The 15,641-nt window shown below is 42.9% G+C and overlaps 1 protein-coding gene across 8 annotated transcripts in view; it reads left to right on the top strand.

Moving 5' to 3' along the window:
* ZNF462 (zinc finger protein 462) overlaps positions 1 to 15,641 on the top strand; it is a 159,480-nt gene that overhangs the window by 10,558 nt on the left and 133,281 nt on the right. The window contains exon 1 of one of the 8 annotated variants that reach the window (XM_088838241.1): positions 1,602 to 14,891. The exons of 6 other annotated variants lie outside the window; for them this stretch is intronic. The gene's annotated coding sequence lies outside the window, so the exon portion shown is untranslated. Of the gene's footprint in view, positions 1 to 1,601; positions 14,892 to 15,641 lie in introns of those variants that run through there. One more of the 8 variants, XM_088838244.1, reaches the window with a different exon arrangement.

Genomic DNA, 15,641 nt, shown 5'->3' on the forward strand with positions numbered 1-15,641 from the left:
AACCAGAACACGAGCTGAAGCCTTCGTATTGTGGAATTCTTCTCTTCCCCGTTCAGATTTAAGACTGGGAAAGTCTTCAGTTTTGCTCCCCGTCAGCTGAGCGCTTTTCTCTTGAACTGGGAAATACCAGAGGCTGGGTGGGGGAGGGGGTGGTGGCGATCTTCTCTGAGGGAACATTCTCCCTTTTTAACGTGACAAATGTGCTTCTAACGTTGTACTTATTAGTCAGACAATAATTGTGCGGTGGCATAATATGGGATACTTGAAAGATGTTTGCTGCACAAAGGTTCCCATACTCACCTGCAGATTAAGGAATGGGTTTCTAAACCATCTCATTTCTCTTGCTAATAAAAAGCTTTGGAAAGCACCTGTGAATCAGAACTCCAGCTGCTTTCATGGTAGGGGAAGTTAGGCCTTGAAAGGATACACGGATTAGCCCTTCAGAAAAGCAAACAGTGGCATCAGCACAAGTAGAAGATAGACAGGGTTGTTAAGCTAACAGAAAAGTAGCCTAAAGCATTGCCATAATTACGTGGTGGAAATTTGCTGGGGAGGAGAGACGGCTTGGATAAGAGGAGGAGAAGAAGAGAGGGGGATGAATGATTGACAAGTCAGAGAGAAGGCTGTCCACTGGGAAGAGCCTACAGGAAGAAAGGCATTGCTTTTAAGAAAACAATAAAGCAAGTGGAAAAAGACCTTGTAATTTGGTACCTATTGCACGTGAAATATGAAGACCAGGGCTTAGATCCACATTCTTTGGTCAGTCCTTATTGTAAAAAAATAGAATTGGTCTTGGGAGACAATTTATGACTTTAGGGTTAAAAATACGGCGTTGCTGGTAAAGGACAGATGGAAGGTTGATGGAGCTGGTTAAGCAGATGTTGGTGGAGATTTTCCTGGAGAAGGAACGAAGTAGAGAATAGAGCGCAGCAGAAAGTAGCTGCATTATTAATGGGCAGAACATGTGATAGTCCTTGCTAAGGTTATCCATAGAGCTTCTCTACCTCCTTTCTGGGTGTCAGAAGAAGTGAGGAACAAAGAAGTTCTTATTTCAGAGGGGAAAGGCATGGAGCATGATGACTACCTGTGTCCAGCTTGGGATTAAGCTGTTCGCTGCAGCCAGGCATCACAGGCTGGTCTGTCAATCCAGTTCTGGTATTTTAACGTCCAAAATAAGGCCACCATGGTCCAGAATGTTCAGCTCTTCTAATCCTTAATTACATCATCCTCTGTGTCATGACCAGTAAGTTTGCAGCCGAGCATCAGATCACCCAACCCGGACTGTACCCAATCTGGGGGTCCTACGTGTGGGGTAAAAATTGAACACTGAGTTATAGGCTGAAGATGGCCAAAATGTAGATACCAGCTAGAGATTATGTAAAGGTTTCTATAATAAAGTACTTATCACCCAGAAATGTTTCTCTTCAATGGTTTCTATCTTAAATGGTCTTCTCTGAAGACTATTAATTAGTATTTCATAATGATAACTGGGAAAGGGTTCTGGATGGAAGAGACCATTTTCATTTGAATGTCAGAGTTCAGCTACAAGAACTTCTGGGGCGGGTGGGGGGTGGGCTGGGGTGGATGGGCAGTCAGGGGTTAGCAGATGCAACATATTCTATTTATAATGGATAAACAATAAGGTCCTGCTGTATAGCATGGGGAACTATACCCAATCTCCTGGGATAAACCATAATGGAAAAGAATATAAAAAAAGAAAGCAAATGTGTGTATAACTGAGTCACTTTGCTCTAAAGCAGAAATTAGTACAATACTATACCTATACTTCCATTTGAAACAAAAACAAATTTCTCCCCCTTCTGCTGTCAACTGAGTATTGTCCGTTCTGATGCTGGGCAAGAAGACCTTCCAAAGGGAGATTAAATATGATTGCTTCATCAAAAATTTCTGCCAACTTCTCTGTAGAGTGGGAATATCACATAAACCGTTAACAAAATGCTCACAGTTAATATTTAATACGAGGTAACGTTTGTTTAACATTGAATATGAACCAGGGGCTGTTTGAATGGTAGAGAAAGCTGAGGTTTGGGGAAGTAAAGTAATTTACGCACGTTTCATGGAGAAGTTTAATGGGCGAGCCAGGATGCACACACAGGGGGACCACCTCCTGACTCTCAGCTGCTGGGAACTGGCCTTGGTTATTACTTAGTATGCTAATAGCTTATGTTCCTGATGGTTTATCTCTTCCAGTAGCTTATGCCAGGAGTATATCCTGGTGTTCTGGAAGGAAATCTGAGCTTAATGGAAAATTAATTGTAATATATTAGTTGATATGAGAGATATAACTTATTGTAATAGCTTGACAAAGTGTGTTTTACTAGAGTGCCCTCTCTTTGTTCTTCTGAGTTACAGAGGAGATGGTGAAAAAAAACACAAAAAACCCAAGAGACCATGTGGGTGGAAATTTAGAGAATAAATATTTTAAAATTGTACTGTATTGAACTCAGTATTATAACATAATTATACACCTGGCTGTTTAAAAGGTGCCCCTCCCTGTTAGAAGCAGAAAGATAATGATGTGTGACTTTTTTTTTTTTTTTTTTTAGGAAGAGATGATGGTTTTTTCCCTTGTGAGGGCTCCTTTTCAAGTCTTAGTGCCCTGTGTTGGTTCTGGTTACTGGAAGCACAAGAAATGTTTTTCAAAAGCCACACAGACATATTTGAAAATTAGTTCCACTGTCTAAGAGTGATTTTTGGAAAATAGTGCCAATACTCTTCAAAGCATGGGTGCTAGTATCCTCCAAGCCTTTAGTGATCACCATGTGCTCTATTTAGATCCTGGAGACATGATGGATGTTTTGGTTTTATTTGCCTCTCCCTGAAACATCACAGTACAGTAAGGAAGCTGTTGTTCAGGGATGACCACAAATGCCCTTAATAGAGTAACAAGCTGTACTAAGGGCCATGGAGCAGGTCCAAAAATCCCTCAGATATCTAGGACAGTAGCTTTTCTGTAGGACAGACAGTTGGGCGTTAATTGCTGAGTAGACTCTTTAACCTCCAGGCAACTCGTGGTGGCTTTCTAAAACCTTTTTAACTCTGCCATGGATCTTTTCAGGTGATGGTCTGTCCTTAGACTCTGACCCACAACCTGGCTAGGAGGATAAGCATGTGTCATTTATAAACTGTCCTAGAGGAGTCACAGAGCCACTCGTTTGTATCTGTATCATTATCTACCAAACTTAATCAGTACCATTGTTTTCTTAGATAAAAGCTTGTAATGGGAAAAAGGCTCAAAAACAACAACAACAAAAAACCCCAAACAGAAACCCAACAGATCACATAGTTGAAGAGAGTAAAACTGACCTGTACCAAAGCATGGGGTTCTTTGGGTAGAATTTCTAACGCAAGAACCACCAAGACTGTCTTCAGCACTCACCATAGTGCCTAGACATCTAAGATGCTCCCTCACACCAGCCTGTCTCAAGGACCAGACCTTCAAATATTTCTTCACTCTTCCTCTTAATTCTTTAAAGAGTCATCTCCCTAGGCTACCCTCAGGAGCATTGCAGAAAGTGTAGGTAAATTGAGTCAAGGTCTCTATGGGTGCAGTGACATCCACTTGGGAACAGGACTTTGAATTTGAGAATACCCAAGAGCTAGGGAGGAGTGGGAGCTGTAGAGTGTTTGAGGAGGTAAATGTATAAAGTTTATGTATTTAGGACTGGTGGGGAAAACTTCCATTATCCTGAAAATAAAGACAAAAATCACTCAACACAGACTGCATTATAATGTGAAAAAGCACATTGTATAGATCACATAAAATAGCATGTGCTTAAGAGAACAGACATGTATCCTTCCACTGGTGTGAAGTTCCCATCATTTTTTCCATCTCCTCCCATGGTCTTGCCTCTCAGTAATTTTGGGTGTGCTGAGCAGCGAGGTGGAATTGAAGAACAGATTTCAGCTGTCCCTGAATTTCATCCTCACCCCTTGGTTACTTCTCATGTTTGAGTCCCTCATCCAGTCTTTCTGACCAGGGGCTGTTGCTTGTTAATAGTGAATGAACATCACCCATAGGTCCTAAAATGAGCAAGTGTTAAATGTTATGTGATTATTAGGGGAAAAACAAGATAATCTAGTCAGCGAGCTTAATTAGGTTGTGACTGCCCAATTGCTGCTTCATGATAATTATATTCATAACCCCGTTTCTAGACGTCAACTACAATTATCAAAATTGACCCCAGCTCAGGTAAGTGTTAGCAGTCTTCTCTGAAGCAGCTTCTGAAGGGTGAACTTCGGATGTTTCCAGTATTTTCCTCCTAGTCCTTTTTTCCTTCTGGCCAACTTCCCATCATCTTCTCCCCTACTTTAGTAAAGAAGTTGGTGGCAACATCATCTTGTCTGTGTGCCTGTGCATACATTATATATTATCGCTTGAACTGATGTCTACAGAAAAATAAATTCTTCAGTTTTTAAGAGTCGAACATAGCTGAAAAACATTAATAAATCAGCACATGGGAATCGTGAAGCGTTAAAAAAAAAAAACTGAAAAACTGGCTAGATTTTTCCCTCAGGCCATGATACCTTTTCAGTAGATTTGAAGTGATTCATTTGAATAGATATTTTATTTTATAGGGCATAGTCTTAAAGTGAAAAAGAGAGTTATCTGTGTTTAAGATGCTGCCTTATCCACATGATCATGAAAGTCTGAGGAGTATAGAGCAAGGGCTTTTAACTTTACAGGATCCTCCCCCTCATTTTTTGCAAATTCATGGCATTTGCTGCCAGTGTATTCCAGGAGAAAAAGAACTTGCCATTGCTAGGGGACATCCTTTACTGTTACCTCTTACATGAAGTCAATGATTTCTAGGAAATACAAACAACAACCTGTATCTGAAGTGGGTATATCAGTGTGACACTGTGAATCACTGGGCCAGATTGTCACTTGGCAGTCTTCCCTCTCTGACATGCAGTTTTCTGGGGAAGTCATGCAATTAAAATTTGCACACTATGGCTGAACTTCATTGCATTGAGCTGTCTGAAGAACACTAGGAACTTGGCTACCATCTCTGTGGGTATATGTGTGTGTGTGTGTATTAATATATAAATAAGTGTAAGTATGTAAGTATATTTTACATAGATAGGATATTCTTTTTGGGATAAGGTGCTTATTTTTTGCTGAAGCATAGGAATACAAATTTCTCAGGTTTTCTGTGTGAACATGCAGTTCTTTGTGCTGGCGTCTTCGTTATGAAAAGTGGTGGGTAGTGGGTGGAACATACTCTTTGAATCTTGCACAATCGCAGGATAAAATTTGTCTATGTTCCTTCCTAGCTGTGTGACCTTGAATAATCACTTAACCTCTCTGTTTTCGCGATTGCCTATCCAGTAAAATGGGGATAATATTATGAATCTGTAGAACTGACATAAGGGCTAAGAAGTATTATGTGTGTAAGGATTCTGGTTTATAATGGGCCCTAGGAAAATGATAGTGTCTTCCTCATGTATAGAGAAACTGAGGTAGAGGTCTGCTCTGAGGGATTTTTTCAGGTGTGAATTGTTTTTTCCTTGGTCTTAGACTCCATGTTTGGATTAATTTTGCACCATTTCTGTCTTGTGTGATGAGTGGTCCTCGTTGCCATGGTCCATTCACAGGTAGACTTTTCCAGATTGTGTGCCTCTGGTCTGGCTGGCTGTGGACCCCGCCACACTCGACATGTGCCCATGCGCTCAGTAGGGATTTTGTAAACCACCCGAGGATGATGCCACGTCCTCTTGGAAAAGAGTGCTTACTGTCTCACCTTATGGAAATATTCCCTGCAGAGTTGTGGGAACAATTTTTAATCAGTGTGAACTTCTTCGAGCTTTTTAAGGAGAAAGGTATCATTATTGTTCTTCTTGTTTGGCTTCATTCTGGCAAAAATGATCTAAGAATACCGTATTTGTTCAGTGAGAATACTGGGCCATGCTGTCTTTTATAAATGTTGATTGCTTCTGTATGACTTCACTTGGGTAGGTAGCTCTGAGCCAGCTGGAGGGCTATCCTGTGGCCTTGCTTTGAATTGCTTTGGTCCTCTCTGTGCAAATGTTTATTTTAATAGTCCATGGCCACTTCGTCTTACTTACGTCCTGTAATATCAGATGCTTAGAGATCTTAGGGGTAAGGAGGCTAATTTTAGAGTGCCTTCAGGGTAGATGATATTTCAAAATGTGGAAGGGTGTTGGTGGGGCCTAACAAGACTTACCTAACCTGGTCTGCTCCAAGTCACAAGAACATTCACTGGTGGCTCTTTGGTGGCAGCGTGGTGGTGATGGTGGCAGAGATGGAGAACATGTAGTTCTTGGGTAGGTCAGTTGTGATTTTTCACCTTTCACAGTGGGTTACCCGTGGAGCCTTGGTAGTAGTTAGTTTTACATTTTGAACATTTACAGAGACATAAAGAAATGTTTAATTCTTTAAAAAAAATTATAGTTGATGCTTTAAAATTGTGTGCAGAGACTTTTGAGGAGGAGGGAAAAAAAAGTGACCATTCATTACTTTATTTACTGGTGTTCAGATCTTTAGGATGATCTCAAATGAGAGCTTTTTGGTCTCAAAGGGTCGACCCCCAAATTAAAGAAGTAGCGGTGTTTCTGTGGGTGTAATCTCGGTTGTAATAATGTGCAATGCCCTCAGGAAAGTAAGAAATGCGGAAAGAAACAGGAGGGGTTGTAACTAGGCCTTCCTGGGCTGGCAGAAAAGCTCTGGGCCTGGAAAGATCTTTCCATTTTCCTGGAGACCTCAGGCGGGGATAGTTTGGAGAGGTGGTGGGGGCGGGGTGGTGGTGTGTGGTTTGCCACCTTCATCTGTGTCCAGTTCTTTCCAAGTTGTAAGATCCTTACTCATCTGTGACAACCAAGTTGTAGAAAAGTGATTGACTTCATTTGGGTCAGGTTCCTCATTTGCTCCTGGCCTCTAGTTTATCTTTAGAGTGGAATTCCCTCTGTGGTAAAGGCTAAGAGGCATACTGTATGTAAAATACCCAGCACCCTGCCAGGTATTCAATGGACGGCCAGCCACCTCTGCAGTTCATTTGCAGTGATCAATTACTGGCCATCCACTGCCTCTGGCACAGATGGCTTGCTTCTTGCCATTTATCCGCTGCCTGGCTTTGCGCTCCTAGTTAGTAGTTGTGGGATGATGATAGAGCTGGAAAGAATTTAGTGTCTTCACTCTCATAAAATGTGTTTTATTGATGCTGTTATGTTTAAGAACTATGTGCCCATTCATCTCTGTTCATTCATCAACCATTTACTGAGGGCCCTGGGAGTACCTGGCACACCTGCAAGAGTGCCTAGGTGGTCAAATCCAGGGGAGGTGGGATCTCTTAACCAGTTGTGTTAGCTTCTTTGTTTTGGTAATTGGAGTGATTATGGTGGAGATGGCTGTCCTTAACCACATTTAACTGCGCCAGAGGGTGGTGAAACCTTGGCTGAAGGCTGGATTCCTATTTAGATGTGTGTATTTCTGAATCTTTGTGTGTATGTATTTACAATTTAATTTGCTAACCTTGTCGTTAATGCTGCTGGGGTGCGGAATCTGGCAGATCATTTAAATATTTACTCCAAAATATCTTGTTCTCTGTTGGTGTGAAGTTAAGTTTCCAGTTATTTTTAGGTCATTTTCATCTTAGCAACCCTGTTAGAGATGAACCACACACACTGCTGTAAACTGTCCCCACATTTTGGTAGAATTTAATAAAGTAAAGTTGAATGGTTTGCTCCCAAGAGGCAAACAGACCATCTGGTTAGCAGAAGGGTTAGGTTGAGTATTGCATGGCTGCTGAGAGGGCCACAAAGCAGCCCTGACCGACGCACTGGTAATATGTCCAGTTGCTGAACGCATAAAGCATTGAAATGGTGCTTTCAAGTCTGCCGAGCCAGCAGTTCTGTTACCACCGCTGTGACGCAGGAGATAATTCAGCTGGGCAAGCGGCAGCATGGGGGTGGATCTACAGTACAGGATGTGTAATGTCAACATGAAGGATTGGAGCTGGCAGAAGGAAGGGAAGCACTCATTTCATGCCAGTGCAGGAAGCCTAGAGAGATGCTTCCCGCCCCGCCCTCCCCTTTGCATCTTGTCCTCTTCTGGAGCTTTCCTGTGATGTATTAAATGACTACCTTGTGTATGGTCCATGGCACAACTTCAGCTGATTTTCTGCCTCTTTTGGAATCTGTCAGCATAAACGGAGTGAAGCACATTCCGCACACATGTAAGGCGGGCAGAGGCAGGAGTTCGCCACACAGCCCGGGAGGAGGAGAAAGGGCTTCATGAGGCCGGAGCATCTTTGCGCTTGAGATGGAATCCCATTGTACATCCCTTTGTGCTCAGCTTTGAGACCGGCCATCCGTTCAAAGGCTGCAGTCATCTCGGAGCATCGTGCTGCAGCTGTAGTCAGGAGAAGGCTGCAGAATGGTTCCAGAATGATTCTGCAGAAGCTCGGCAGTTACATAATTGCTATGTAACTGGAGAGCGCCATCAGGGTTGTCTAGTTCTTCTGGAAAAGAAAGCTTCTACAGTTCAAGGGGGAGATTGTTTTCCCTTGTGAAACCTGAAAGCTGATGAGCAAGTACAGCAAGCCACCAGGCTGGAACGGGGTCCTCTCATGGGCATGAGAGGGCGCGAAATGCACAAGTACACTTGGCTGGACACTCAGTGGACTTCGCAGCTGTGTTAAGGCAGAGCGGGGGGGTGAAGTCACTGCGCTTTGAAAAATGGATTCTCATATCAGCTGAACTCGCGTCTCATACCTGGGACTCCCTTCTGTATGCATTTGAAGTATACAGTATTCCAAGCTCCTGTTCCTAGGAATGGGACCAGCGGAGTTGCACTTGATCACCAGGAGCCCCCTCAATTTCTGCTGCCTGATCCTTGGAAAGATCTCACAGCCTCTCTTGAATGAATGCTCCCAGATGCAGATCAGCAGAAGCCCTGTGAGACCTGCCTCTCATCAGCTAAATGCTGCAGCCCTCTCGGTGTCAACGCCTGGTACAGTGCTCGGCAGCCTGGGGGCTGGAGCAGACCCGACAGTTTGCCTGGGAAGACCTCACAGTCAGAAATGAATTCCTTCTTTCAGCCACCTTACCACTTGTTTTCCCCTGTGGAGAAAATACTGAGGTGGAGTTGCTTAGATGTAGGCTCGAGGGTTGCATTAAACCAGTCAGAAGGCCCAGGCTCCAGATTTCATCAGATACATGGAGCAGTCACCTAAAATTAGCCGTACCTTCTAACCCAAGTGTGGGTTTTATGTTTATTTATGTTAAGTAGTTCTAAATTTCACCAAACCCGCCTTTCTGGGGTCGGTTTTGTGGGGCTGGAAGAGTAGAAAGAGTGGTTGTTGGGGCACATTTTTATTAATGGCAGAAGCTAGGCCTTTCATAACTATGATACTCATCTATAGTTTTCTATTTCAGTGTTTATAGTTAGAACTTCAGTGTAAGGGAAAATTGTACATTGCGACTCCTTTGTGAATTAAAGAATAGCCAGCAAGCAGTATAAGGACTTGGAATTCCAACATGGTTTAGGTCCATAGATTCCTGGACCTTTTACCTTTAGACTGCTGCTTGACTCTGTCCCCCACCCCCCACCCCCGGGTTGAATGCTGAGGTTGACAGATGCAAAGAGTTTCTCTCAGAGGTTTGAACCCTGTGAAACGATGCTGGTGGGTTTTCAAGGAGCCAGCCTGTTGCAGCACCGAGCTTTTATTTTGTAGCAGTCTGGAAGGGTATAGGATCACCCATGATGACCCTCGTCTGCGTCATTCCAGGCAGGCCTTGGCATGCTCCAGCAGATGAGTAAGGACGAGGGCAATTGGCAGGAGGACATGCTGAGTTCATCTTGCTTCATATCTCAGCAACTGGCCTGACCTTGTTCCATCATCAGTGTTTGGGCACTTTGAGAAACACTGGACCCTCTTTGAAGGGTCCTGGAGATTGTGTTGGGAGCAGTGTGCTCTCATACTGGGAAGGAACATCTGACTCTAATGCAGAGATCCAGCAGAAGGGAACCCTTTGCTATCAGTGTTTGGAGGCCCCTGAAGACCTTGGCAGTGAGGGCCATGATATGTAGTGGGAAGAACTTAGGCCACAGAACCAGTGAGTAGCTGTGTGACCTTGAGTGAATGATTTAATCTCTGATGCTCAGCTTCCTGATCTAGAAAGAAAAACTCACTTTGTAAGCTTTTTGTGGGGTAAATAAGATCACAAATGTCAGCCTCTGCACAGCCTGATACATTGTGGGCACATAAAAAATACGAATTCCCTCTTCTCCTACCCTTAAGTTTTTATAGAACAGTGATTGTAGGTAGGGCACTGTTAAACAGTGACTATTTGATTAGGAGTCAGAACACACTTGAATCCACATGAAATCCCTGTGAAGGGGCTCCTTGAAGCTTGTCCTGATGGGACTGATAAACATTAGCTTCTTGGCTTTAGGAGCTGAGCAGTATCTTTTATTACATGGTGACTTTTGAGAGCCAGTGTGCTCCTCAGTGAAACAGGACTCCAAAATCTGGTAAAGGGGAAGAAAAGTAACCTTAACCTCTGTCTGCACTATCTTGAGCGTTCTATGTAATAGATTATTTATTAAATTCCTTCGATGAGGTTCTGGTGTTTTCGTTTTGACTAACTCCCTGAAAAGAGAAACCTGACATTTCCTAAGAAGAGCACTGATGGAAGAGATTTGGGCATCCAGAATTCAAAAGATGGCCCAACACAGGTGACTCTCATGGGCTTCTTTTCTTTGATCTCCAGCCTAGAGTGTCATTCCTTCGATTGGTGCTCAAGGAAGCCTTGTTGACTGTTTCCCAGGGAAAAGACCTTACTTAGTTAAAATTTAGCTTTATCAATTCGGAAGGCCAACCACTGGTTTGTCTCATGGTCAGTTACTGAATGGAACCAGCTCGAAACTGCAGAAGGGCAGGTGCAGGGTTTCATCTCTGTATGTCAGTGCCTTGCAGAGTACCTGGGCAGATTTAAGTATGGGTTGAGTTTGTTAACCAAGTCTAGCACTTTTCAGAAGGTTTTACTGCTCCTAAATGTCTTGTTCCCCAAACACATCTAGCTTTCTGAAAACAATCATTTTCTCTTAGTTGCGTCTAAGCAGTGGTGGGTACTGAAAACCTCCTAGACATTCAGCATTCAATTTTAGTAAGTGGAGTTTTTTTAAATGGAGATTTGGCACTGACATTTTAATTGAGAAGTGAGAATGAATATAAATGCTTAATCAAGGGAAACTGTCCAACTCTATGATCTGTATTAAATATGTTTTGGAAGTAAGAATGTGTAGATTGCAGTCTAGGTCAAAGAAGCCAAAGAGTGTTTGATGGTTGGTAGTTTCTGAAGGCTGCTAATTTGAGCATGATGGTTTACTGGTAAATGACTAAATGACTCTTCAGCCCATTGTAAAGTTAGATTGCATAGAGTTGAGTCTGAAACATTGGAGAGGAAGCGTTCAAACTCGGGAGTACTCAAGGATTCAAGGCCAGTGGTTCTAGAGGAAGTTCATTTGTTGTTTTATATGAAAAAAGAAGACAGATATTTTCCCAAGACTTTATTTGGCTTATCAAGCCTAAGTGGATCATGGCATGTATTTCATGGAAGCTCAAGGAATATAGGAAAGTTATAGGAAGAAAAGATAAGTATGCAGTGTTTCCTTTTGTGTAACAGAATTGGAAGAATGAAGCAGGGGAACCAGGATAGTAGTCACGCCCCTTGAAGATGGTCAAGCAGTTCAGAAAACATGTTTCCTCACCTTTGTCTTTGGCTCCTGAACATTTCAGTAGAGTATTTAAACCACTGAAAGTCTAGGGTGTGCAGAAGCCTTCTAGGTATGAGGTGACCTTGCACCATTAGAGAAACCCATGGATCCTGTTAGTTCCAACCTCACTAAAGGACATATTCTGAAGAGCCAGCTCATTAAGCAAGCTTTTGAAGGGTGTGCGCTGCAGAGCAGTTTCCTGTTATTTGGTTAATGGTTGACCTAGTTCTATTGCCATATGCTTCCTGGAACGCATTCTAATATAAAGTATGTGTTAAAGCAAGACTAGGATAATAGCAGGAAAGTCAAAGCCTTTCTGAAGCAGAGACCATGTAAATGTTGGCCCAGTGAAGGCAGAACAGTGTATGAACAGAAAATGAAAAGACTTCTCTTCATGGTCTTATTTTCTGATTCTGATTTTAATTCTCCTATTGCATCCCAGTCTAGTCTCAGGAGTTGCATTTTCCCAGGGTACCTCGTACAGAAGCCCTGCATCTGTGTCCTTAGTTATTTCCCATGCATGCGAGGCTAAGTTTGATGTTGAAGTACCCTGAGAAAAGTTATTACTTCAAGGGAAGTTGTGATTTGATGTGGCTAAGGACAGTTGATTTTATTCTTGTATTCTTATTTCTGTTTCTGTATGGCCAGCAAGGGATTAGTCCATCTTTTGGTCTGAAATTTGGTTGGAATCCAGTCTAAGCCTGAGACTCCTTTGATTTTTTTTTTTTTCCATTTTACCTGGACTCAGCAGCCTTGGTTGGTTCATTTAGATGGATAAGGGAGCCCACACAACCCCGGGGGCTGCTGAGCAAACTTTGCACCAGACGCAGTGTTTGTTTTAACAGCTTCAGAATGTGAAGAATCTGTGGGTCTCATGTGCTGAGTGCTGGATATTTGGGTGGTGGTGGAGGCGACTGCTGTTCTTCGTTGCTCAGAAAGCAAATGTTTGAGGAACTACAAACGTGGCGAATCAGGTAGGAGGGGGTGGACAGGTCCTTTTAAATTTGTTTTTTTTTTTTTGGTTTTTGAATCACCATTAATTGTATAGAGTGATTGCTACAAACTGGGCTGATCTTCAGAATCATTCGGAGAACTTGGAAACAAAAAAGAATATTATTAAAAATAGATTTTCAGTTTCTACCATCAGAGAGGGATTTAGTAGGTCTGGGGTGGGACCCCAGAATGTGTGTTCTTTGAAGTCAGGTTAGGAACCACTGGTCTCGGAAATTCAGTGTCATTAGGTTGGCATGGAGGAGAGAAGCAGCCCCTGGTGCTTCACTGTCTCACGTGCACGAGGTAGGAACAGGAAGAGAGATGCTGTCAGAACTTGGTCTTTGTTGCTGCTGATAATTTGAGCTATGGAACAGGCTTTCGTCTTTCCTTCCCCAGGAATTCAGTACCTCCAGGGCACCTTAGGGGTACAGTATACCAAGTGCTTTAGGTTTGGGGAAATGTCATCTTAGTGGCAGGCTACTTAAACTCTGCTTCACCACCACGGTTATCCGCCATCCCCCTTCCCCTCCCTCCGCCATGGACGCCATGTTAGCAGAATATCTGTCATTCATCAATTAAATTGGATGCAGTTTTTTTTTCATATCAGTGCCTTTGGCAGAAACAAACGGAAGTTACGTTGTACTGATTTCTATATACAAAGAGATTGCTGCTGAGCCATCCAGTTAGCTGTGTGTATGTTTTCTGTTAACAATAAAGAGATGCACCTGTTGACCAAGGGTTTGCTCCATATGACTGCCTGCCTGTCCTGTTCCCTTTGATATTGGGCCACAGCTCACTGACCCATTTGTGAATCAGAATGACCTTGACTACAGGATCACCTTGATCTGGGGTCTAGTAATTTGCCTGATAAGTGATAGATCTTCAGTGCTTGGTTGGTGGACGAATGACTGAATGAACCAGTTAAGTAAACATTGCCCCCAACAGAGAAGAGGTAGCTTGGAGAGAAGATTCTGCTTCAAAGCAATGTGTTTGGTCAGTGTAACCTTTTCAGTGTGTTTCTTCATTAATCTCAACAAAAAGGAAGATGCTTCTGTTGCAGAATTTGACTGATCAGACACTTTGGCATCCTGAGAAAAAGCAAGACAATTATTTTTCTTTTTCAAAATTCTTTTGGAGAGTAGTTGATTTACAATGTTGTGTTAATTTCTGCTGTACAGCAAAGTGATTCAATTATATATATATGCATATTCTTTTTCATATTCTTTTGCATTATGGCTTATAACAGGCTATTGAATATAGTTCCCTGTGCTAAACAGTAGGACCTTATTGTTCAGGAAAATTATTTTTTTCTTTATGGTGTTTGTCCCCCAAATAACCATCACCATTATGGCAGAAAATCCCCCCACACATGAAAGAGTGGCTACAGAACAAATATTTTAAAGATGTTTAATGTTCTTTCTCCATTCTTCCTCTGAACTTTGAAGGTCTTCTCATAGGGAGTGAGAAGCAGGTTGTTTTAGAAGCAGCAGAGAAGAAACAATTGAGTAGAAAGAAGAAAGTTGAATGTCTCTTCTTGACGGTCATTTGTTACGAACCGAGAACAGTGATCATGGCCTCAGAACTCATGGTCATGTCCTTGGCATGCTTAGAAACTCCAAGAATGGAAGAGAGTCTCTTCAAAGTTATTTTGAGGAGTTGGACACTACCTACCAGGCTTCTAACGCTTACCCAAGTTAAGAGGTTGAAGTGCCTCCAAGGCTTTAAGTAGCAGCTGAACATGTGATCTTGTTAACCCCGAGATGTTGCTGAGCAGTGACTCAGATCACTGTGGCAAGCTATCCTGGCCCATTCCAGCTGCCCCAGCAGAAATCAGCATGAGGTCACCCTTCAGGCATATGGTACAGAGCTCATGCCCCCATCAGGACTTTAGAACCAGGACAACCTGAACTGGCTCTTCTGCACAAGGGACTGCTATTGAGGACTGCTTGGTGCTTGGGACCCATCTGATTCCTCAGTGTTTCCAGTTCCTTCCTCCATCCCTGACCCTCTCCCCTCACACACACCACCTGAAGACACAGGGAAGATGCCAGACAGAGTCAGGAGTCCTCACAGTGCTTTGTTCTTTGGATGTCTCCTCATCTAGATAGACGGAGGCTTGTGTTTGCCCCCGGAGAAGGTAAAGTATGTCCAAGGTCGCCTGACAAATGTGCGATGCCTGTTTGGAATCAGATAACAGCCTTGAACCGTTTGGCTTTTACTAAATATTAATCAACTCATACCCAAGGCGCTAGCATGTTGGTCTTCTCAGGAGAGATGACTCATGGAATGTCTTCGATTTTGTACAAAAGACAGAATGGGGGGGGGGTGGCAAGAAGGTAGCTGAGGTGGTTTACTCACCAGACCACCCTTGAAACTTTCTCTGCCTTTTCATGACTCCAGTATGTTTGTGTAAATCTGAAATTATTTTGAAGCTTGAAACATCTTTCTGTTGAGCCGAGTAAATGTGTGCCTGTTTCGAAAGTTGATAATGACTCAAGGGTTTCCAGCTCTCAGGATTCAAGCCACTGCATGTTGGCAGTGACACTGGATCCCAGTTTTATAAATAAAATGCTGGGGTGCCGCCTGCAGGATCCAGACATAGTCTGTGAGCACATTCTAAACCTTGACCCATGGGTACACAGCAGGTGTCAACTACAAAAAACAGGAGGAGATGGGATCCAAAAGGGAAGGAGTTCCTGTCTTTCTGCCTTGAATGTCAAGTCACTGGTTATATTCAAAGGGACAACAACATCTCAGGCTAGAAGGGGCCTATGAAATCATCATGGCCAACCCCTTTATTGTACATTTCTGGAAAGGCTATGGTGATTTGTCCAAGGTCCACAATGTAAGGAGTTAGTTAAGAAGCCTGAGATGGAATTTCAGCTTG

Source organism: Moschus berezovskii, chromosome 7 (genome assembly GCF_049115385.1).
Source record: "Moschus berezovskii isolate FMDL1 chromosome 7, NW_MosBer_1.0, whole genome shotgun sequence".
Lineage (NCBI taxonomy): Eukaryota > Metazoa > Chordata > Mammalia > Artiodactyla > Moschidae > Moschus > Moschus berezovskii.